This window comes from Pseudophryne corroboree, chromosome 9 (assembly GCF_028390025.1).
Source record: "Pseudophryne corroboree isolate aPseCor3 chromosome 9, aPseCor3.hap2, whole genome shotgun sequence".
Classification (NCBI taxonomy): Eukaryota; Metazoa; Chordata; class Amphibia; order Anura; family Myobatrachidae; genus Pseudophryne; species Pseudophryne corroboree.
In genome coordinates, this window is record NC_086452.1 from 476,388,868 (window position 1) to 476,413,491 (window position 24,624).

Below are 24,624 nucleotides of genomic sequence, written 5' to 3' on the forward strand. Positions count from 1 at the left end.
TCATCACACACCCCTGTCCCCTCATCACACCCCCCTGTCCCCTCATCACACCCCCCTGTCCCCTCATCACACACCCCTGTCCCCTCATCACACACCCGTCCCCTCATCACATACCCCTGTCCCCTCATCACGTACCCCTGTCCCCTCATCACGTACCCCTGTCCCCTTATCACGTACCCCTGTCCCCTTATCACGTACCCTGCTCAATTATCACATACCCCTGTCCCCTTATCACATACCCCTGTCCCCTTATCACGTACCCTGCTCAATTATCACATACCCCTGTCCCCTTATCACGTACCCTGCTCAATTATCACATACCCCTGTCCCCTTATCACATACCCCTGTCCCCTTATCACGTACCCTGCTCAATTATCACATACCCCTGTCCCCTTATCACGTACCCTGCTCAATTATCACATACCCCTGTCCCCTTATCACATACCCCTGTCCCCTCATCACATACCCCTGTCCCCTCATCACATACCCCTGTCCCCTCATCACATACCCCTGTCCCCTCATCACATACCCCTGTCCCCTCATCACATACCCCTGTCCCCTCATCACATACCCCTGTCCCCTCATCACATACCCCTGTCCCCTCATCACGTACCCTGCTCAATTATCACATACCCCTGTCCCCTCATCACACACCCCTGTCCCCCTTATCACATACCCGTCCCCTTATCACATACCCCTGTCCCCTTATCACATACCCCTGTCCCCTCATCACACACCCCTGTCCCCTCATCACACACCCCTGTCACCCCTGTCCCCTCATCACACACCCCTGTCCCCTCATCACATACCCCTGTCCCCTCATCACATACCCCTGCCCCCTCATCACACACCCCTGCCCCCTCATCACATACCCCTGCCCCCTCATCACATACCCCTGCCCCCTCATCACACACCCCTGCCCCCTCATCACACACCCCTGTCCCCTCATCACATAACCCTGTCCCCTTATCACATACCCCTGTCCCCTCATCACATACCCCTGTCCCCTTATCACATATCCTGTTTACTTATCACATACCCTGTCCCCTTATCACATACCCTGCTCACTTATCACATACCCTGTAGCAGGGGCAATATCCCACAGCAACAAGCCAGAGAGAAGCGCTCAGCACAGACCATGGAGGCACTTACCTGGGCAGCCCAGGTGCAGGGAGACCCGGGGTCCGGCTGCTGCTTCTCCCACTCACAGGAACTTCTGGTAGGACTGGGAGGAGATTCTTCCCTGTGGCTGCAGTGTAAGGAAAGTCTCAGCTGAGAGAGAGAGAAGCTGCTCCACCCACAGCCACAGGCAGCAGATCATAGTACATTGCTCAATCCGCCTGAGAGTCCACCTACCTGCCCCACCTATACTCCCTGCACAGTGCCTCCCTCTAGCTGTGTACTGTGTCAGTGCCTCCTCCCTATAATACATTGTATCAGTGTACAGTGCCTCACTCTATCTGTGTACTGTCTCCTATCAGTGCCTCCTTCCCTATAATACATTGTATCAATGCATAATGCCTCCCTCTATCTGTGTACTGTCTCCTAGCAGTGCCTCCTCCCTATAATAAATTATATCAGTGCACAGTGCCTCCCTCTATCTGTGTACTGTCTCCTACACTGGCGTGCGCAGCACATTTTATTAGGGGGTGCACCGTCGGAGGGGTGTGTCTAGCACCGCCTTTTGGGCGTGTCTAGCACCATCTATTGATGGTCAACGCATATAAAATATCCACCTATGTACCAATCCTAATAAAGCAGATACATTGTCAGATGTTGCGGTGTGCACCAAACAAACACCCCTGATGGCACTCACTGCAATTACAGTGCTCCTACTCAGCCTGGTCTGGCACCCCCTCTCTTTCCCCTGCAAGCTGCAACAGCTTACTTACAAGTCAGTCACTCACTGACAATGACAGTTGCAGACTAGTATTGCCGCTGCTGCTAAACGAGTGACGTGTCAATGTTGCTGCCGACTGCCTGCCAGTATTGAATTTGTCTTCCTAAGAGGAACGCTGGCTGCATGCTGCTCCTCATCAGTGGCTGGCGTTGGCACAGCATAGAAAGTGAGAGGTGTGTATGTGGTGGGTATGCAAGCAGCATGACGTAATAACGTTACATCACACTGATTTTGTACATGGAGGTGGAGCTGGGAATTTGAAAGCCGGTGTAAGTGGCACCCTTGATTAACCCAGGCGTCCGGTCGGTAATGAGGTCCTGACAGGGTGCAGCGCAGAGGGGACAGTAATCAGCCTGCTCGGCGATCGCTGCATCAGGCATGTGAGATCGGGGTGCCAGACATTAGGGGGTGCCTGTGCGCACCAGGCACCCCCCCTGCGCACACCTATGGTCTCCTATCAGTGCCTCCTTCCCTGTAATACATTGTATCAATGCATAATGCCTCCCTCTATCTGTGTACTGTCTCCTAGCAGTGCCTCCTCCCTATAATACATTGTATTAGTACACAGTGCCTCCCTCTAGCTGTGTACTGTGCCAGTGCCTCCTCCCTATAATACATTGTATCAGTGTACAGTGCCTCACTCTATCTGTGTACTGTCTCCTATCAGTGCCTCCTTCCCTATAATACATTGTATCAATGCATAATGCCTCCCTCTATCTGTGTACTGTCTCCTAGCAGTGCCTTCTCCCTATAATACATTATATCAGTGCACAGTGCCTCCCTCTATCTGTGTACTGTCTCCTATCAGTGCCTCCTTCCCTGTAATACATTGTATCAATGCATAATGCCTCCCTCTATCTGTGTACTGTCTCCTCGCAGTGCCTCCTCCCTATAATACATTGTATCAGTACACAGTGCCTCCCTCTAGCTGTGTACTGTGTCAGTGCCTCCTCCCTATAATACATTGTATCAGTGTACAGTGCCTCACTCTATCTGTGTACTGTCTCCTATCAGTGCCTCCTTCCCTATAATACATTGTATCAATGCATAATGCCTCCCTCTATCTGTGTACTGTCTCCTAGCAGTGCCTCCTCCCTATAATACATTGTATCAGTACACAGTGCCTCCCTCTAGCTGTGTACTGTGCCAGTGCCTCCTCCCTATAATACATTGTATCAGTGTACAGTGCCTCACTCTATCTGTGTACTGTCTCCTATCAGTGCCTCCTTCCCTATAATACATTGTATCAATGCATAATGCCTCCCTCTATCTGTGTACTGTCTCCTAGCAGTGCCTTCTCCCTATAATACATTATATCAGTGCACAGTGCCTCCTTCTATCTGTGTACTGTCTCCTATCAGTGCCTCCTTCCCTGTAATACATTGTATCAATGCATAATGCCTCCCTCTATCTGTGTACTGTCTCCTAGCAGTGCCTCCTCCCTATAATACATTGTATCAGTACACAGTGCCTCCCTCTAGCTGTGTACTGTGTCAGTGCCTCCTCCCTATAATACATTGTATCAGTGTACAGTGCCTCACTCTATCTGTGTACTGTCTCCTATCAGTGCCTCCTTCCCTATAATACATTGTATCAATGCATAATGCCTCCCTCTATCTGTGTACTGTCTCCTAACAGTGCCTTCTCCCTATAATACATTATATCAATGCACAGTGCCTCCCTCTATCTGTGTACTGTCTCCTATCAGTGCCTCCTTCCCTGTAATACATTGTATCAATGCATAATGCCTCCCTCTATCTGTGTACTGTCTCCTAGCAGTGCCTCCTCCCTATAATACATTGTATCAGTACACAGTGTCTCCCTCTAGCTGTGTACTGTGTCAGTGCCTCCTCCCTATAATACATTCAGTGCACAGTGCCTCCCTCTATCTGTGTACTGTCTCCTATCAGTGCCTCCTTCCCTATAATACATTATATCAGTGCACAGTGCCTCCCTCTGTGTATCACATTATCTCAGTTCCTCCTTCCTATAAATACATTGTATCAGTGCACAGTGCCTCCCTCTGTGTATCACATTATCTCAGTGCCTCCTTCCTATAAATACATTGTATCAGGTCACAGTGCCCCCCTTTTTGTATTACATTATATCAGTACACAGTGTTTCCCTCTAGCTGTGGGTCACATTATTTGAGTGCAAAGTGCCTCCCTCTATCTGTATATCACATTTACTGTATATAGTGGCAAAAAGGGTAGTTTGCCACAGACGGGATCCGGTCAGGATACCAACCCCCACAGACTAACATGGGAGAGACTTAGGTTTCCTCTCTTATACTGCAGACAGGATTCATCCTTCCTTCACATTTTTCTGCACACACACAACACAGCTTCACAGGTGGACCACATGGGTGTGATTGCTCAGTTAGTGCTTGGGAGGAGGCATAAGTAGCTGGTCATGTGTTGGAGGAGTCAGTTGGCCGGTGACTAGAGAGGTGACAGCTGTCTAGTCAGTGTCAGAGTTGCGGGAATACTTTTGTTGGTGTGATGGCCGGAACCAGAGGCTTACGTCGACTGTAACATCCTGACATCTCAATAAACCGCAGCGCTCTGGTTCAGCATGACCTGGGTGGGCATCAATTATTACTGTTTTCACCACTAGATAGATAAAAGTGCATCCGGAAAGTATTCACAGTGCTTCACTTTTTCCACATTTTGTTATGTTACAGCATTATTCCAAAATGGAATAAATTCATTTTTACCCTCAAAATTCTACACAGAATACCCCATAATGACAACGTGAAAACAGTTTTTTTGAGATTTTTGCAAATGTATTAAAAATAAAAAACTAAGAAATCACAGGTACATAAGTATTCACAGCCTTTGTCATGCAGCTCAAAATTGAGCTCAGGTGCATCCTGTTTCCGCTGATCATCCTTGAGATGTTCCTGCAGCTTAATTGGAGTCCACCTGTGGTATATTCAGTTGACTGGACATGATTTGGAAAGGCACACACCTGTCTATATAAGGTCCCACACTTGACAGTGCATGTCTGAGCACAAACCAAGCATTAAGTCAAAGGAATTGTCTGCAGACCTCCGAGGAAGGATTGTCCTGAGGCACAAATCTGGGGAAGGGTAAAGAAAAATATTTGCTGCTGTGAAAGTCCCAATGAGCACAGTGGCCTCCATCATCCATAAATGGAAGAAGTTCGGAACCACCAGGACTCCTCCTAGAGCTGGCCAGCTGTCTAAACTGAGCGATCGGGGCAGAAGGGCCCTAGTCAGGGAGGTGACCAAGAACCACATAGTCTCTCTGTCAGAGCTACAGCATTCCTCTGTGGACAGAGGAGAACCTTCCAGAAGGACAACCATCTCTGCAGCAATCCACCAATCAGGCCTGTATGGTAGAGTGGCCAGACGGAAGCCACTCCTTAGTAAAAAGCACATGGTAGCCCACCTGGAGTTTGCCAAAATGCACCTGAAGGACTCTCAGACCATGAGAAACAAAATTCTCTGGTCTGATGAGATAAAGATTGAACTCTTTGGCGTGACTGCCAGGCGTCATGTTTGGAGGAAACCAGGCACCGCTCATCACCAGGCCAATACCATCTCTACAGTGAAGCATGGTGGTGGCAGCATCATGCTGTGGGGATGTTTTTCAGCGGCAGGAACTGGGAGACTAGTCAGGATAGAGGGAAAGATGAATGCAGGAATGTACAGAGACATCCTGGATGAAACCTGCTCCAGAGCGCTCTTGACCTTAGACTAGGATGACGGCTTATCTTTCAGCAGGACAACGACCCTAAGCACACAGCCAAGATATCAATGGAGTGGCTTCATGACAACTCTGTGAATGTCCTTGAGTGGTCCAGCCAGAGCCCAGACTTGAATCTGATTGAACATCTCTGGAGAGATGTGAAAATGGCTGTGCACCGACGCTTCCCATCCAACCTGATGGAGCTTGAGAGGTGCTGCAAAGAGGAATGGGCGAAACTGCCCAAAGATAGGTGTGCCAAGCTTGTGGCATCATATTCAAAAAGACCTGAGGCTCTAATTGCTGCCAAAGGTGCATCAACAAAAGTATTGAGCAAAGGCTGTGAATACTTACGTACATGTGATTTCTTAGTTTTTTATTTTTAATAAATTTGCAAAAATCTAAAAAACAAACAAAAAAACAACAACATTTTTCACGTCATTGTATTGTGTGTAGAATTTTGAGAGGAAAAAAAATTATTTATTCCATTTGGAATAAGGCTGTAAATAACAAAATGTGGAAAAAGTGAAGCAATGTGAATACTTTCCGGATGCACTGTATATCCGCCAGCACCATCTTCTTCATTCGAAATGCACATTCAGAGTCCGGGCTGCTGTTATTCTAGGCACCAAATTTCAGGCATGAAGCTCGAGAATCATGCTGTGGCCTTTGCCTGTGGCAGTCTGCTTTCCCTTTGTGGCAAACATGATCCCCGGGTTGCTCCTGTGTATACAGTAGTACAGTCTTTTTTATCTGGGCACTGGTACATGAAATATTGTAAACACCAAACTCAATGAACAGTAAATGGAAGTAGCCACTAAGGCTAGGGAAGATGGAATGAAGACCTAAGAGGTCAGGGCAGGTAGCAAACAAGGAGTATTCAGTGACCATGGGAAAGGTCAGGGCAGGCAGCAATACAAAAGAATGTTTAGCAATTTTGCTGCATTGTGGTCATGTGACTGCTTTTTTTTTCTAAATTATAGTTTGTTTGTTTTATTTTTTTAAACAAATTAGGAAATAAAGGTACAGTATGCACAAACCATGGCATGGCATAACTGGCATTACACAGATACACAAATAACATGTCATCTCGCATCACATACATCTGAGCTGCTTCCAAACGCATAGTAACAATAGCATGTACTACTGGATAAGATCACTCAGTATGGACAGCGGGGGGTGTGCATCCCAGGCTATCGTTCATTATGGGAAATCTGTGTGGACTGTCTGGTTAATCAGTATGGAATGGAGTGAGGACTGTCCAGCTAGTGAGTATGGAACGGAGTGAGGACTGTCCAGCTAGTGAGTATGGAACGGAGTGAGGACTGTCCAGCTAGTGAGTATGGAGTGAAGTGAGGTCTATCCAGCTAGTGAGTATGGATTGGAGTGAGGTCTATCCAGCTAGTGAGTATGTAGTGGAGTGAGGACTGTCCAGCTAGTGAGTATGGATTGGAGTGAGGACTGTCCAGCTAGTGAGTATGGAGTGGAGTGAGGACTGTCCAGCTAGTGAGTATGGAGTGGAGTGAGGACTGTCCAGCTAGTGAGTATGGAGTGGAGTGAGGACTGTCCAGCTAGTGAGTATGTAGTGGAGTGAGGACTGTCCAGCTAGTGAGTATGTAGTGGAGTGAGGACTGTCCAGCTAGTGAGTATGGAGTGGAGTGAGGACTGTCCAGCTAGTGAGTATGGATTGGAGTGAGGACTGTCCAGCTAGTGAGTATGGAGTGGAGTGAGGACTGTCCAGCTAGTGAGTATGGAGTGAAGTGAGGTCTATCCAGCTAGTGAGTATGGATTGGAGTGAGGACTGTCCAGCTAGTGAGTATGGAGTGGAGTGAGGACTGTCCAGCTAGTGAGTATGGAGTGGAGTGAGGACTGTCCAGCTAGTGAGTATGGAGTGGAGTGAGGACTGTCCAGCTAGTGAGTATGGAGTGAAGTGAGGTCTATCCAGCTAGTGAGTATGGAGTGGAGTGAGGACTGTCCAGTTAGTGAGTATGGAGTGGAGTGTGAACTGTCCAGCTAGTGAGCATGGAGTGGAGTGAGGACTGTCCAGCTAGTGAGTATGGAATGGAGTGTGAACTGTCATTCTAGTGAGTATGTAGTGAGTAAGGACTGTCCAGCTAGTGAGTATGGAGTGGAGTGTGGACTGTCCAGCTAGTGAGTATGGAGTGGAGTGAGGACTGTCCAGCTAGTGAGTATGGAGTGGAGTGAGGTCTATCCAGCTAGTGAGTATGGAGTGGAGTGAGGACTTTCCAGCTGGTGAGTATGGAGTGGAGGGTGAACTGTCCAGCTAGGGAGTATGGAGTGAAGTGAGGACCGTCCAGCTAGTGAGTATGGAGTGGAGTGTTAACTGTCCAGCTAGTGAGTATGGAGTGAAGTGAGGACTGTCCAGCTAGTGTGTATGGAGTGGAGTGTGGACTGTCCAGCTAGTGAGTATGTAGTGGAGTGTGGACTGTCCAGCTAGTGAGTATGTAGTGGAGTGTGGACTGTCCAGCTAGTGAGTATGGAGTGGAGTGAGGACTGTCCAGCTAGTGAGTATGGAGTGGAGTGAGGACTGTCCAGCTAGTGACTATGGAGTGCAGTGAGGACTGTCCAGCTAGTGAGTATGGAGTGCAGTGAGGACTGTCCAGCTAGTGAGTATGGAGTGGAGTGTGAACTGTCCAGATAGTGAGTATGGAGTGAGGACTGTCCAGCTAATGAGTATGGAGTGAGTGAGGACTGTCCAGCTAGTGAGTATGGAGTGGAGTGAGGACTGTACAGCTAGTGAGTATGGAGTGGAGTGAGGACTGTCCAGCTCGTGAGTATGGAGTGGAGTGAGGACTGTGAGGACTGTCCAGCTGAGTATGGAGTGAGGACTGTCCAGCTAGTGAGTATGGAGTGGAGTGAGGACTGTCCATCTAGTGAGTATGTAGTGGAGTGAGGACTGTCCAGCTAATGAGTATGGAGTGGAGTGAGGACTGTCCATCTAGTGAGTATGTAGTGGAGTGAGGACTGTCCAGCTAGTGAGTATGGAGTGGAGTGAGGACTGTCCAGCTAGTGAGTATGGAGTGGAGTGAGGACTGTCCATCTAGTGAGTATGTAGTGGAGTGAGGACTGTCCATCTAGTGAGTATGTAGTGGAGTGAGGACTGTCCAGCTAGTGAGTATGGAGTGGAGTGAGGACTGTCCATCTAGTGAGTATGTAGTGGAGTGAGGACTGTCCATCTAGTGAGTATGGAGTGAGTGAGGACTGTCCATCTAGTGAGTATGGAGTGCAGTGAGGACTGTCCAGCTAGTGAGTATGGAGTGCAGTGAGGACTGTCCAGCTAGTGAGTATGGAGTGAGTGAGGACTGTCCAGCTAGTGAGTATAGAGTGGAGTGAGGACTGTCCTGCTAGTGAGTATGTAGTGGAGTGAGGACTGTCCAGCTAGTGAGTATGGAGTGAGTGAGGACTGTCCATCTAGTGAGTATGGAGTGCAGTGAGGACTGTCCATCTAGTGAGTATGTAGAGGAGTGAGGACTGTCCAGCTAGTGAGTATGAAGTGGAGTGAGGACTGTCCATCTAGTGAGTATGGAGTGGAGTGAGGACTGTCCAGCTAGTGAGTATGGAGTGGAGTGAGGACTGTCCAGCTAGTGAGTATGAAGTGGAGTGAGGACTGTCCAGCTAGTGAGTATGGAGTGGAGTGAGGACTGTCCAGCTAGTGAGTATGGAGTGGAGTGAGGACTGTCCAGCTAGTGAGTATGGAGTGGAGTGAGGACTGTCCAGCTAGTGAGTATGGAGTGGAGTGAGGACTGTCCAGCTAGTGAGTATGTAGAGGAGTGAGGACTGTCCAGCTAGTGAGTATGGAGTGGAGTGAGGACTGTCCAGCTAGTGAGTATGGAGTGGAGTGAGGACTGTCCAGCTAGTGAGTATGTAGTGGAGTGAGGACTGTCCAGCTAGTGAGTATGGAGTGGAGTGAGGACTGTCCAGCTAGTGAGTATGTAGTGGAGTGAGGACTGTCCAGCTAGTGAGTATGGAGTGGAGTGAGGACTGTCCAGCTAGTGAGTATGGAGTGGAGTGAGGACTGTCCATCTAGTGAGTATGGAGTGGAGTGAGGACTGTCCAGCTAGTGAGTATGGAGTGGAGTGAGGACTGTCCAGCTAGTGAGTATGTAGTGGAGTGAGGACTGTCCAGCTAGTGAGTATGGAGTGGAGTGAGGACTGTCCAGCTAGTGAGTATGTAGTGGAGTGAGGACTGTCCATCTAGTGAGTATGGAGTGGAGTGAGACTGCCCAGCTAGTGAGTATGGAGTGGAGTGAGGACTGTCCAGCTAGTGAGTATGGAGTGGAGTGAGGACTGTCCAGCTAGTGAGTATGGAGTGCAGTGAGGACTGTCCAGCTAGTGAGTATGGAGTGGAGTGAGGACTGTCCAGCTAGTGAGTATGGAGTGAGTGAGGACTGTCCAGCTAGTGAGTATGGAGTGGAGTGAGGACTGTCCAGCTAGTGAGTATGTAGAGGAGTGAGGACTGTCCAGCTAGTGAGTATGGAGTGGAGTGAGGACTGTCCAGCTAGTGAGTATGGAGTGGAGTGAGGACTGTCCAGCTAGTGAGTATGTAGTGGAGTGGGGACTGTCCAGCTAGTGAGTATGGAGTGGAGTGAGGACTGTCCAGCTAGTGAGTATGTAGAGGAGTGAGGACTGTCCAGCTAGTGAGTATGGAGTGGAGTGAGGACTGTCCAGCTAGTGAGTATGGAGTGGAGTGAGGACTGTCCAGCTAGTGAGTATGGAGTGGAGTGAGGACTGTCCAGCTAGTGAGTATGGAGTGGAGTGAGGACTGTCCATCTAGTGAGTATGGAGTGGAGTGAGGACTGTCCAGCTAGTGAGTATGGAGTGGAGTGAGGACTGTCCAGCTAGTGAGTATGGAGTGGAGTGAGGACTGTCCAGCTAGTGAGTATGGAGTGGAGTGAGGACTGTCCAGCTAGTGAGTATGTAGTGGAGTGAGGACTGTCCATCTAGTGAGTATGGAGTGGAGTGAGACTGCCCAGCTAGTGAGTATGGAGTGGAGTGAGGACTGTCCAGCTAGTGAGTATGGAGTGGAGTGAGGACTGTCCAGCTAGTGAGTATGGAGTGCAGTGAGGACTGTCCAGCTAGTGAGTATGGAGTGGAGTGAGGACTGTCCAGCTAGTGAGTATGGAGTGAGTGAGGACTGTCCAGCTAGTGAGTATGGAGTGGAGTGAGGACTGTCCAGCTAGTGAGTATGTAGAGGAGGACTGTCCAGCTAGTGAGTATGTAGTGGAGTGAGGACTGTCCAGCTAGTGAGTATGTAGTGGAGTGAGGACTGTCCAGCTAGTGAGTATGTAGTGGAGTGAGGACTGTCCAGCTAGTGAGTATGTAGTGGAGTGAGGACTGTCCATCTAGTGAGTATGTAGTGGAGTGAGGACTGTCCAGCTAGTGAGTATGGAGTGGAGTGAGGACTGTCCAGCTAGTGAGTATGTAGTGGAGTGAGGACTGTCCAGCTAGTGAGTATGGAGTGGAGTGAGGACTGTCCAGCTAGTGAGTATGTAGAGGAGTGAGGACGGTCCAGCTAGTTAGTATGTAGTGGAGTGAGGACTGTCCAGCTAGTGAGTATGTAGTGGAGTGAGGACTGTCCAGCTAGTGAGTATGGAGTGGAGTCACATAGTGCATGTGCTCTCTGACCCCTGTGTGTTTGGCAGTATTTCCTCCAGCGATCCTGAGGCAGCGTGTATTCAGCCCTGTGCTAGCGCTCCTGTTATCAGTCTGAGTCCAATACCTCTGTCACCTGTATTCAGTGCTCTGCTCTAGAGTGGAGTTCCACCTACAACCACCACTACTCCAGCCTGTTCAGTACCACATAGCCAAGTTACCTAATTAGGTGCTCAGCAAATCCTCTGAGCCTCCAAGCAACTTACTGCTTTGTCATCTAACCTGCACATTGCAGGTTCCACAAGTTACCTTACTATCTGCACCAGCAGTACTCAGCTTCTACCTTTCCTCTCAGCAAGTATACATCAGACTAATCACCAGCTTCTGAGGCTGACTATTTCACCGGACCATTGGTGGTACCATTGATGGTGGTGGTTCCTTCTCTGGGTTCCATTGATTGGTTCTTGATGCCTGTGCCTAGTCTCTGGTGGTTTGGCCAGCCCTGGGTGCTAGGGTGTATGTTCTGGGTTGTGTCCCTATATTAAGGAACATATCTAAGTTGCCCAGCATGAGCTCATGTGAAGTGCTTAACTTCTCTGGTTACAGTCTGGTTGGTTACAGTTTGTTGGATCTCCTCTGGTCCAGTTTCCTGAGTTCCTGGTAGCAGGTTCCAACTTCACGATTCTGTTGTTTAGGCCTGGAGGTGAGTTCCTCTCATTAGTTCCAGGTATTTGGGTAGAGGGTTCCAGTTACCTGGTTCAACATCTGTTGTGGTCTAGAGTCGTTCCCACTTGATGGTACCCTTTGGTCTATGGCCCTCATTCCGAGTTGTTCGCTCGCAAGCTGCTTTTAGCAGCATTGCACACGCTAAGCCGCCGCCTACTGGGAGTGAATCTTAGCTTATCAAAATTGTGAACGAAAGATTAGCAGAATTGCGAATAGACACTTCTTAGCAGTTTCTGAGTAGCTCCAGACTTACTCGGCATCTGCGATCAGTTCAGTCAGTTTCGTTCCTGATTTGACGTCACAAACACACCCAGCGTTCGCCCAGACACTCCTCCGTTTCTCCAGCCACTCCCGCGTTTTTCCCAGAAACGGTAGCGTTTTTTCACACACACCCATAAAACGACCAGTTTCCGCCCAGAAACACCCACTTCCTGTCAATCACATTACGATCACCAGAACGAAGAAAAAACCTCGTAATGCCGTGAGTAAAATACCTAACTGCATAGCAAATTTACTTGATGCAGTCGCACTGCGGACATTGCGCATGCGCATTAGCGACTAATCGCTCCGTTGCGACAAAAAAATAACGAGCTAACAACTCGGAATGACCCCCTGTGTGCAGAAGTCCTATTTAACCTCCAATGTTTCATTACTCCTTGTCAGTCTAGATTAAGGGTCCTGCCTCGGATCAGAACCCCATAACATTTGATACTGCCCAGTTAGTCAGTACGGAGTGGATTGATGACTGTCCAGATAGTCAAAATGGAGTGGGGTGAGGATTGTCCAATCAGTATGGAGTGGCGTTATGAACGTTTGGTTAATCACCATGGAGTGGAGTGAGGACTGTCCTGTTAGTTGATATGGAGTTTAGTGAAAACTGTCCGGTTAGTCAGCATGCTGTGGTGATAGGACTGTCCAATTAGTCACTATAAAGTAGAAGGAGGAACAATGTAGAGTGGAGTGCTGACTTTCTGGTTAATCAGTATGGAGTTTACCGAGGACTTGTTATGTCACAGAGACTGCACAATTGTAACTAAAGAGGATTGGGGACTTGTGGCCCTTTTACCACAGGTGGTGGTAGACTATTGGGTCTACATACCTAGAGGGGTCTATTGTGTAATTGGCAAAGTGATAAAAAGTTAATTATAATTTTAAGCTCTTCCCCCACAACGTCAGAACTTGGGGATCTGCGTGACCTCCCTCCTGGCCTATGTAGTACCAGTCAGTGCGATACAGTTTTGTGCCCTTACAATCAGATATGGTGATAACGCGCCTTTGTATGCAAAACAGCTAAAACTGATGCAGCCAAAGGGAATTAGCAGCAGCCAAAGGGAGATAGCTGCAGCCAAGGGAATAAAGCTGCAGCCAAGAAGAGGAAGCCGCAGCCAAAGGGAGGGAGCCATAGCCAAGATGAGGAAGCTGCAGACAATGGAAGAGAGCCGCAGTCAAGTGGAGGAAGCCGCAGCCAAAGGGAGAGAGCCATAGCCAAGATAAGGAAGCTGCAGCCAATGGGAGAGAGCCGCAGCCAAGGGGAGGAAGCCGCAGTCAAATGAAGAGAGCTGCATCCAAGGGGAGGGAGCTGCAGCTGAGGCGAGAGATCTGCAGCTATGGATTTGTGACTGATTACAGATTGTTAGGGTCTCCTGCCCTGTGCTGCCACGTCGTCATGGCAACCGGGAGACAAGTGCTAGCAGAGTAACCTGAGCGCAGCTGATACTCCGGTTCGGGTCTTTTGCTGTGCAGTGGTTACAGGCTCTGTGCACGGTAGGGGATCCGGTGCTGGTTTTTGTGCTCACAGTCTGTGATGTCTGAGTGGGGCGTGGACAGCACCTGCTTTATAAGGCCTCTTCTTAGGGTAAGCAGATGCTGCTGAATCTTTGTTGGTTAGTCAGTTCCTGAAAGTTAGCCAGTACTGTGTAGCTTTGTATTTGTTTGTTGCTTACTGCAAATAGGCCTGGGGATTTGGTATTACACTCTGCCAATCCAGACCTAGCAGTAAGACTGGAGCCAGTCGTTTAGCTTGCTGGGGTTCTGTTACTACTCTGTGAACTTAGCAAGTTTGCGGCTGTATTCTAAGACTTGCCTGTCTAATCCTGTCTCACTGTGCTAGGTGTCAGGGGTCAGTTTAGTGGCAGTAAGCTGAACCTGTGCACTGCAAGTGAGAATTAGGATTGTGGAGACTCTCCTTGTGTCTATCATTTCATCTCTGACCAAGGAGTTTACTGCCACACCCGTTGGTAACCCTTTAGGGTTTTGCTGTTGCCCTTAGCAACAGCATTTCGGGTTCTCTACGTATTAAAACACAACATCTTGCTTTTCTCATCTGAGCATTACTAATACAAGGGAGACACCCAGTTCCTTAGCCTCTGGGATTCTCTGTTCACTTTGTGTGTATTTTGTTACCCTATCACCTTCTGTGTACGTTATGTCATATTCCCCAGTCTGTCTGTAAGTCCATTTGTTTTGCATAACAGTTCAAACACCAGTACATTCCTGCAGGCACTGGTGTGCATAACAGAGGTGCATCTGACTTAATAAGGTCTTTCATCTACAAGGTGATGGGCCAATCTGATAAATGTGTAACGTTCATACAGGAAAGGAAGGCGGCTGCTCAGCACATAGTAGGGTATATTCCAGGCGCAGGGCGCTGATCCCGCTCCGCTAGTCGTTGCTTGGACATGAGTGGCCGGATGGCAGGAACTCCAGGGTTAGGCTGCCAGGGGTACTGTGAAACCCACCGCTTAGCTGCAGGGTTCTTAGAGAGGACTATAACAACATCTGCTGCTATGTAACGTTCATCTTACGGTGGTCCATTGCTGCGTATAACTACTCCTCTTGTAGGCGGCCAGTTAGTACACAGAGGAGCGACTACTTGCCCCTGCGCAGTGATAGAACGCGCTCTTCTCATAATAAGATGTCAGGAGACTCGTGTCTGTCACCAGCTGCTTCCACTTACGTTGTGTTCTGGGCACGTCGGCTGTAACCCTCCCTGTTTTATTTCCCACCCAGCTACAATCTGTGTTTATTCTTTATTTTTGGTGCCTCACAATAGAAATCTCTGTAAGGGGGCGTGGCATGGCTACTGAAGGCAGCAGAAGCACATTGCATGGGCTCCTTCTTCTGGAAGCCTTAAAACCCTGCTTTATTGCCTCTTTCTGCCCCTGCTTCCTATTGTGTGGATCCCAGGTTCCCCTTGACTCCCCTAGTGTGCACCTGCAAGTGCCGCGGAATCGAGGAGCACCTTTTGGAGCTCCTGCGGATTGCGGCCTTCCGGGAACGTCGGAGCTGAGCTGCGGAATCCCCTTCTGCCTCCCGGTGACGGAGCGACTGATGGGCGCTACGTGAGGCGGCCTCTTGAGACCTGCAGCCGCACTGACCCTAGGCTAGCCGGAGCCATTGGAGACCGGACGGAGCTGAGTGCCGCCCGGCGGCCATTCTGGAAGGAGGCCTTGCTCCGGGCGCGGAGCTCCTACCCCCGCTCTGCGCTTCAAGACACGCTGCCTGCGGGTCTCCGGGGACAGGACAGGTGATCATCACGGAGCTGCGCTCCTGGGCGGGAAAAAAGTGAGTCAGCACCGCTCATTTAGAGTGCCCACCCCGGTAAGGCACCTCTTCTTTGTCCCCCACATGTCCTAGAGCCCCCATACAGTAACCAACCTCCGCAGCACAACAAGGTTCACGGGCTCCCTTGTACAGAGCGCATTTGTGGGGCTGAAATATGCATGCCGGCTCCTGGAGCACTAGTTACCTCCCTGACTCCCGGGCCACTTACTGGTGGCCGGACGACCTGAAACACCGTGATTTGACCGGCTGGGAGCGGGGATTGGCCCCTAGCCGGCCTTTGCTATAACTATTCCCTTGCCACACAATATCTACGACTGCCTCCGGCTGGAGTCGGCCATTTTGTCGACATATACGGCACCTTTTTCCTGAAGTTTGCTGCAGACACAGACCGCAGCTCCGCATATAATTATGTGAAGACCTCCGGTTGTTGCCTAAACAATGATGCTGCTGGCCTGATGTTTCCTTAAAGCCACGTGAGGGGCTACTGCACGGCGACGATCCGCGTATTCTTATGTTACCTGGGAAATTTGTGAGAGTGACACACTATATCACCTTTCTTTATAAACCGATCTCATGGTGAGAGGCACGAAGAAAAATAAGGCCAAGACCAAGCCAGACGTGACTCCAAAATCTGCGGCCCGTCATTCGTCAGATCTACGTCAGTTCTTGACTACACCTATAACAGGCCCGGCCACCACTCTAGCTGTCCCTGACTCCCCAATTCTTTGTACTCCGGTGGAAGACATGTCGGCTCCTCAGACTCCGCAACCTCCATTGTCCGCCTCTTTGACAGCAGAGATTAGCGAGATTCTTTCCCATGTCAAGTCACTTCCCACGAAGCAAGATTTCTCAGCGTTAGAGACTCGCTTACTGTCTAACATCAAACGAGAGGTGACTGCACTGCAACAAGACATGTCTCAAATCGCGACCCGTGTCGACATCCTGGAACGACATGAGACGTCTAGCTTTGCTACTTTAATTTCCAAGAGGTGATTTCTCATCAGAGGAGTGATATTGCCTTTCTTAAATCCTGTGTTGAAGATATGGACAACCGTGGGAGGCGGAACAATATCAGAGTCAGGGGACTCCCGGAAAGTATCCAACAGGCTGATCTGACGAACGCACTAACAACGATATTTGGAGAGCTTATTGACTTGGATCCGAATGGGGACATTATGTTCGATAGAGCCCACCGTGCTCTCCGGCCTCGAGGCTTGCCATCGGACAGGCCAAGAGATGTGATCTGTAGGTTCCACTATTATGCTCAAAAGGAAGAGATACTAAGAAAGGCCCGTCAATTGGATAATATTGATTTCCAAGGCGACAAGGTTCAGTTATTCCCTGACCTGGCATGGTCGACCCTGCAACAACGCAGAGCCTTGAAACCCCTTACTGACTCCCTTCGGAAACTCGAACTGAAATATAGATGGGGCTTCCCTTTCTCCAGGTTTCCCATAATGGTAAGGTGGCGGTGCTCTCCAAACCGTTTGGAGAGCCTATTATACCAGCCGTGACCCCACCAGATGACATGTGGCAACAAGTGCGATCCCCGCGTGTGCCGGGGACTCCTCCTACAAGCTCACAATCTTCGGAGCCCCCATGATTGGGACCTTTTGCCAGTTTTGGTGTGTTAGTGTGTGTTAGTGCCTGTGTCTACGGATGCATATGTGGCTCTTTCTTTATGTGCTAATCCATGCTTCTAAAATATGTGATCTGTTTTGTTACGGTTCCTTCAGATAGGTGGTTTTTTGCTATAATTGTTGTGTTGTGGTTGAAACGTATTTAGGTCGCACCCTGTTTGCTTATGATTACGTTTCCACACAATACTTAGATCTCTCTTTCATGTAATTCATATAGTATTCATTATTATTCCTAGGTACATTTTTTCGTACTGAGTAAATTTTGTACCATGGGTAGTCGCCGTCCTTGGCCCCCCGCTATGCTGCATCCCCTATCTCCTTGGGTTGGGAGACGACAGGGTTCCGCTTCCATCCCCTTTGCAGCAGTTCTTTTTCTCATATTGCTGTTAACGAGGTTTACTATTGATTTATTTTGCACTGTATCTTTCCACATTGCAATTTCTTCTTCTACTTTTGCTGATTTCCTTTCCAAGCTATCGTCTTTTCTTAGTGTCCTTCTTTCTCCCCTCTATATTCCTGTGGTAGAGATGTCTATTGCCAATTTGTTGATGCTTCAGTTATAATGGGTCCGGATGATTTACGTGTAACTACCCTTAATGTAAAAGGCCTGAATATTCCTCAAATGGCTTAGAGACGAGAAAGTGGATGTTGCCCTTCTCCAAGAAACACACTTTAAGATTGGCAACGTCCCGTCGCTTAAATGTCACTACTACCCCCATGTTTTCATGGCTAACAATCCTTCCGGAAAGATGTTAGGTGTAGCCATTCTATTGGCCCGCCACCTGCCCATCCTTAATGTTTCCTTCCACAGGTTGATTGAAGGTAGGGGGTTGCTGGTTAAGTGTGATATTCATGGCCAATTGTGACAGGACGGTACTGTACGGAAGCACTCGCCGCTTGCCGCGTCCCATGTAGTGGCTTCCGAATCCTTCACCCACTTCACCACGTACTGCCGCAGCTGGGTGGCGAACTGCTCATGGGTGCTGCTAGGATTCTTGGGCAAGTCTCTGAATTTCTTCCTGTAAGACTCGGGAGTGATGAAGAATCGCTGGAGGAGGGCCTTCTCGACTTCGTCGTAGTTCCCACAGTCCTCCGTCGCCACTCCTCGATAGGCCTCCAAGGCCTCTCCATGCAGAGTGGGCACAAGGTGTCTCACCCACTCTGACTTGGGTAGATCGTGTAGTTTGCAAGTCCTTTCAAAAACTTGTAAATGTCCATCAATGTCCCCATCACTGTCTGCAAACTTGGCAAACTGAATACGTCCTGATCTGTGTACAACAGCTGACAACGGCTCCCGGGGTACCACGGCCTGTGGTGCCCGCTCATCACGCCACATCTGGATGATGATCAAGCGCTCTTGCTCCGTTGCCCTTTCCCCCAATTCCGCTAGCCGATCTGCTAGGGTATCCGGGTCGCCCCCCCTGGGACTTTGGGATCCTGGCCCTGCTAGGGATTGCTGGGAAACATTGCTGCTGTGAGAGAGGGCGGGGCTTGTGGTTCTCACCGGTTCCTTACGAAGGTCCACTGTTGGGCCGTCCTCTGCGATGCTGACGCCGTCAGTGCTTTCCACCTCCGCCCGATGAGACTCCTCCACGCTCCTGAGCGCCGCCTTCATGACGCTTCTGGACGCGTTGGAAGGGATATCCACACCCTTCCCCTGGCATACGATCTCCAGATCCTCCTTGGACATTCCGCTGAATTCCGCCATCTTGTGCGTTCTCCTGCGCTGCAGTTACTCCTCTCCTGAGTAACTCGGCTTCTCCAATCAGGTGATGAAAAGCCGCCTGGGATTATCCCACCACTATGCCACCAATTTCTGTGACAGGACGGTACCGTACGGAAGCACTCGCCGCTTGCCGCGTCCCGTTGACTGCGCACAGAATGGAAGGTCAAGCCGCACGAGGCCTGACCACATAGGGGATTCCCGCTTACCGTCAGTAACCGCCTGTTACTGACTCCACCCACTGCGCTGTGGGCGGGTTCTTGCTGCCACCACCAAACTCCTAACCTGCCGTGGCGTTTGGAACCATGGTTCTGCTCTGTATGTGCCGACGCACTGCCTTACCACAGCTGTGTGGTGTTGACGAATCCCCTCTAGCCACTTGCTAGGCCTCTACCGGTAGCTGGCGGAAGGCGGAGCTTGGAGACGTCAGGTGCTTCCCTGGACAGCCGGAGAACGGGGCTAGGTTTGGCCTAACCCTGTAGGTCACAAGATGAAGCAGTCTTGAGGCAAAGATGTTTATTGCTCAAATAACCTTTAAAAAGGCTCCTCCCTATTGCTAGGGGCAACAGCATACAATCAAGATGTTTTCAGCAGAAGAAGATGTTACAACTACCACTCTGGAGGCACGCAGGTCTCCTTTTTATGTCAGTTTTCCACACAGTACCACAGGGGGGTAAGCCCTCCCTGTCTTCTCCAACCAATCAGGTTATTTCACAAAATACCAATAAATTACATTTTACAAGGATATAAGTGCAATAAAACAATATCCTCCTTCCTGTCACCCAGACAACGTTTGGTATCAGATTAACATTCACTATTGATAAATTTATCACATATCTTCAAAATACAGATGTTTCTGGTCATTCACATCTCCAGGCAATCCCAGTGTTTAAGATTACAACAGGAATGGCTACAATACAAACAAACAGTCTTCCTTCCTTTATCTTCCATTCAGGGATCGTATATCAAATCCAAGCCCATAAACCCAATGATTAGCATCTCTCCTAAGGAACTTACACATCAAAAGGTATTGTCCTTCACACCTCTCTGATAGAACAGGGCCATTAGCATGCCACTTCCTATTTCCAGAGGATAAGAGATGCGTATTCAGACATCTATAGTAACTGCATTTTTCCTTTAAATATACACCAAGCCTGTCTTGAATATAAAATAGATACAGTTAAACATGCATTCCTGCAATAGTGCACAGAGCACTACATATGACATGTTAAAAGTAAAACACATGATTCAACAAACTTTTAAACAGTCCGAAACATGGCGCTGGGCACGAGGGTTAACCCCTTCAGTGCCGCAGACGCCATTACACGTGTGGCTGGCTAGTCTCTCCGGCCACACCAATGTTTTTCCTTTTTAAATGTTTACGCTCCCAACACTAAGCAGCCTACCTTTCTGTCTTCAGTTTTGGAAGCTGCTGAGCCTCTCTTTGATGGGGTGGTGGTCAGGGCCGGTGCAAGGCTTCTCAGCACCCTAGGCAAATCTTCAGCTGACTCCCCTCCCCCATACCCAGACCCTCAGGTAAAAAGAGTGCGAAGTCGGCATCTTATAAGTGTCACTTACAATAAATATATATATATATATATATATATATATATATATACACACACGCACATTAATGTTTTGCCATGCTATTTTGGCCATCTACAGCCAGCTGACACCTCTCAGGCACTAGAGAGGCGCTGTTGCTGCAAATCTCCTGCCGGTCACATGAATGACAGCCAGCTGAGGTGCGAGGCACTGACTGTGGTTGTCCTTCTGGTTGATGCTGTGGCTCTGGTGAGGGTGGAAAGCGGGCGGATATTGCCCTTTAAAATGCACTCGTGCACGGGGTAGAGATTGCCAGGCTTGGACTACCTGTCGCTGGTGCCTGTCAGGGCTGGCTGGGAGGGGGGGTGGCAGATCATCTGGTGTTTGACAAAGCCCTTGCCACCCTGTGTGCAGTCGTGGCCTCCTCCTCGGAGTCCAACAGCTCCCCGCAAGGCTGAGGGAGTGGATCTTCTTTCTAGTCATTGGGTTGAAGGAAGGAGGGAATGAGCACCGCAGGAGGGGGTGGGAATGGGGGGGGTGAGGGGCAGACAGGCACCGGACATGCGGCTCCAGATATATATATATATATATATATATGATGTATGCAGTCTAATTTATTTATGCACACAAGTAAATTATCAATATGCCACTCTGATCCGCCAATATGCTGCAAATCATAGCCTGCAATCTGGGGGGAGGGGGGGTCTGTTAACATAGGAGAGCCTGCAATCTTGAAGGGGGGGGGGGGGATTGTAATGTGCTGGAGTCTGCACTCATGGTGGGGGTGGCGCCGGAACTGAGTATAAGATGTAATACTTAAAAACCATTATCTAAAATTAATATTGGATGAAATACAGCAAGATAAAAAAAAAAAAAAAAAAGATCAAATGGGTTCCAGGCAAATAACCTAAATAACAGTGCCCATGTATCTCTAATAATACATAAATGCCACAATAGGAATAAGTTATTCAATACAATACTATAGAATTTTCATTATAAGTTCAGGTTTCAAGGAGGATCTGGAACTTACCAATAAATGAAACTCCTTTTACTCCAGCAACAATTTAACTTTACATATAACTTATAGATGCATAGTTCATATTTTATGGGACCATGATTTCCTCTAAGAGCCTTTGTATTCAGGTGTAGCCATGTTAGAAGTTATAACACCCGCACGGTTAAACTGCTCCAAGCAGCATTTTTCGCAAAACAACACAGATGAGTGTTCCAAAGCACACATCTGTGTTGTTTTGGGAATAAGTTATACAAAATGTACTGCAAGAAACAAGACACCCCTGGTAGGGAGCACTCTTATCTGAAGCAGAAATTGATTGACAATGTCTAATTATCTTAGATAAAATGTTAATTTTTATTAGGTATGCCTTAAAAAACAATTTTCAGTTAACATAACACATGTATATTTAAAAAGAAAGAATTGTGATCATATGTGAAAATATGTAATAATAGTAGTTATAGTGTTACCTGATTTTAACTATTCAGGAATATGTTAGGGTCCGTCAGCGCAATCACCCCCCTATATATGGAATGCGTGATCCCTTAGAAAAAGAAATTATTCTATTCTAAAGTGACCATCATCTTGTTGATATTGTAGCCCATATCTGATGTCCCAGGGCAAAATGTTTGAATCGTAGGTCACGAGTTCAAAAATATAGATTGTTAGTTTTGGTAAAATCCCCTAAAAGGAGGTATGAGGCACTTGTGCCTTAGATGCTGCTTTCTCCTAAATGAGCAGAAAACATCTATATCCGGTAGTCATGTAGTAAATATAATTACATCCAAAACAAATTAAATTAATTTAAATCACGCAATGGAGGTATGAGGCACCAGTGCCTCAAAATAGCAATATATGCCTTATGTACACATTCCTCCTAACCAAACGATGAATGTTATATCAAAATAGCAATAGATACAAGTATAGCTCTTAAATAGTAGATACTCTTATCTAGGGTACAGTTTAAGTGCCCAATTTCTGGGTTCCCAACCTCTTTTAGTCACTAATAAAGAGTTGTAATTATTTTAACATGATCCTAATTAAAAAGTATAGCAGGGAATAATGGTGGCTAGGATGCAGGTGTAACCCCCCTTCTGCTGTTCTCCCATCTTGCCTAAGTGGTATAGAACGAGGAATGAGAGAGGATGGGTTCCCCCAACCTAGCCAGGAGAAAGATAGAGACGAGGTATCAAGCAATGAGACTGAGGCAACTACCCTTTGATGTCTGATATCAGGTAGCGCAAAGGGTTAGATTGCATTCCTGTCTCCTATGCGGTACACTCCTGAGTGAGAAGGAGAAACACAAATGACAGTCTGCACGTGATGTTCTTTTTATACTGTACAAATTTCACGGAAAATAAATAACAATATGGCCGGTAAGAATCTCACCCCCTTTCCCCTATCTGTATATAATCAGATCAATACATAATGCAAGCAGGGAGAATAAGATGATATCTTGCTCTTTTCCTGCCCTCAAAAATTCATAAGGGCAACAATGAAATGACAAGTAAGGATGTTATCCCCTTACTGTGGGCCACAAACGATCTACTCTGTACCTAATATAAAGAGAATTTATCCTGTATAATAGTGGGTATTTGAACAGAGGCACAGAGATAATTGAGTGGCAATAGGATAAAGATATCACCCCCTTTCCACAGTCTATGTATGGTCAAATCAATACGTGGTATAAACAAATAAGATGTATTGATACAGTGTTATTCACTGCTATCCAACATTCACAGAAAAGATTTAGAAAGTAACAATAAAGTAACAGATGAGAACCTTCTCCCCTTGCTTCGTGTTCTCCCTATATAACTTGAACAGGATTAATCCTGTATGATGGAAAATAATTGAACAAACAGGTGTAAAGCAATTAGGGAGGACATTGGGAAGGAACAGTTAATAGCACACTGGAGCGGGGGGGGAGTAAATTACACGCTGGAGCGGGGGGGGGGGGGAGTAAATTGCACGCTGGAGCGGGGGGGGGGGAGTAAATTGCACGCTGGAGCGGGGGGGGGGGGGGGTGGTTGATTACATGCTGGGGGGGAGTTAATTACACGCTGGAGGGGGGAGTTAATTACACGCTGGAGCGGGGGGGGGGGGGTAGTTAATTACACGCTGGAGCGGGGGGGGGGGGGGGTAGTTAATTACACGCTGGGGGGGAGTTAATTACACGCTGGAGGGGGGGGGGGGTTAATTACACGCTGGAGGGGGGGAGTTAATTACACGCTGGAGGGGGGGTAGTTAATTACACGCTGGAGGGGAGGGAGTTAATTACACGCTGGAGGGGGGGGGGTAGTTAATAACACGCTGGAGCGGGGGGGGGGTGTTAATAACACGCTGGAGTCTGTCATGGTGTGGCTCAGTGGCTCGGAGTAACACGCTGGCGGCGAGAGTCTGCGCTCACGGCGGGGGCGTAAACTGCGGGAGTCTGCAATTGCGTAGGGGGTGGTGGGTGTCTAACATACGGTACCCAGCTAGACTTACCCACAGAAGTCGGCTGATAGCAGTTGAGGGCCTGCGGCATCTCTGCTCCTCGTCTATTATGGAAGAGGAGGGGCTCGGGTGAGTTAAGGGAATAATAAAGAAGTAATTCTTTCATCGGCAGTGTGCGGTGCCGCCCCCCAGTGGCCGGCGCTCATAGGCAGCTGCCTAAAGCTGCCTAATGGTAGCGCCGGCCCTGGTGGTGGTGATGGGGGGTGATTTAAACTGGACTCTCAACCCCCTTCATGATACCTCTAAGAAGATTGCCTTTCGGCCGGAGAAGGAGTATAGGAGAGTGAGACGTGCCCTGCTTGACCACCAGCTGATTGACTCATGGAGATTGACACACCCTTCTGAGGTAGATTTTTCTTTTTATTCACATCCCCATCAGACATATTCCAGAATCGACTATCTATTTCTAAGTCATCGACATTTACATTTGATTTCTGACTCTTCAATAGGGCAAATTGTTTGGTCTGACCATGCTCCGGTTAATCTTACAATATGTCTACCATCTGGTACACTACGTCAATGGTCATGGCGCTTTAATTATACTTTATTGCAAGACGTGATTTGTCACTCACAACTTGACTCGGCCTTAGATTCCTACATTAGTACTAACGACACGGAGGATATTTCTAAAATCTCTGTGTGGGAGGCACATAAATGCGTCCTAAGAGGGGTCTGTATCCAGTTGGGCTCAGTTCG

The 24,624-nt window shown here is 48.4% G+C and overlaps 1 protein-coding gene across 2 annotated transcripts in view; it reads right to left on the reverse strand.

Annotated features, from left to right (window-relative positions):
* Positions 1-23,994, reverse strand: part of MST1R (macrophage stimulating 1 receptor) — a 66,510-nt gene extending 42,516 nt beyond the window's left edge. The window contains exon 1 of one of the 2 annotated variants that reach the window (XM_063941415.1): positions 23,920-23,994. The gene's annotated coding sequence lies outside the window, so the exon portion shown is untranslated. Of the gene's footprint in view, positions 1-1,152; positions 1,590-23,919 lie in introns of those variants that run through there. The other variant, XM_063941414.1, reaches the window with a different exon arrangement.
* Between the last annotated feature and the right edge of the window lie 630 nt (positions 23,995-24,624).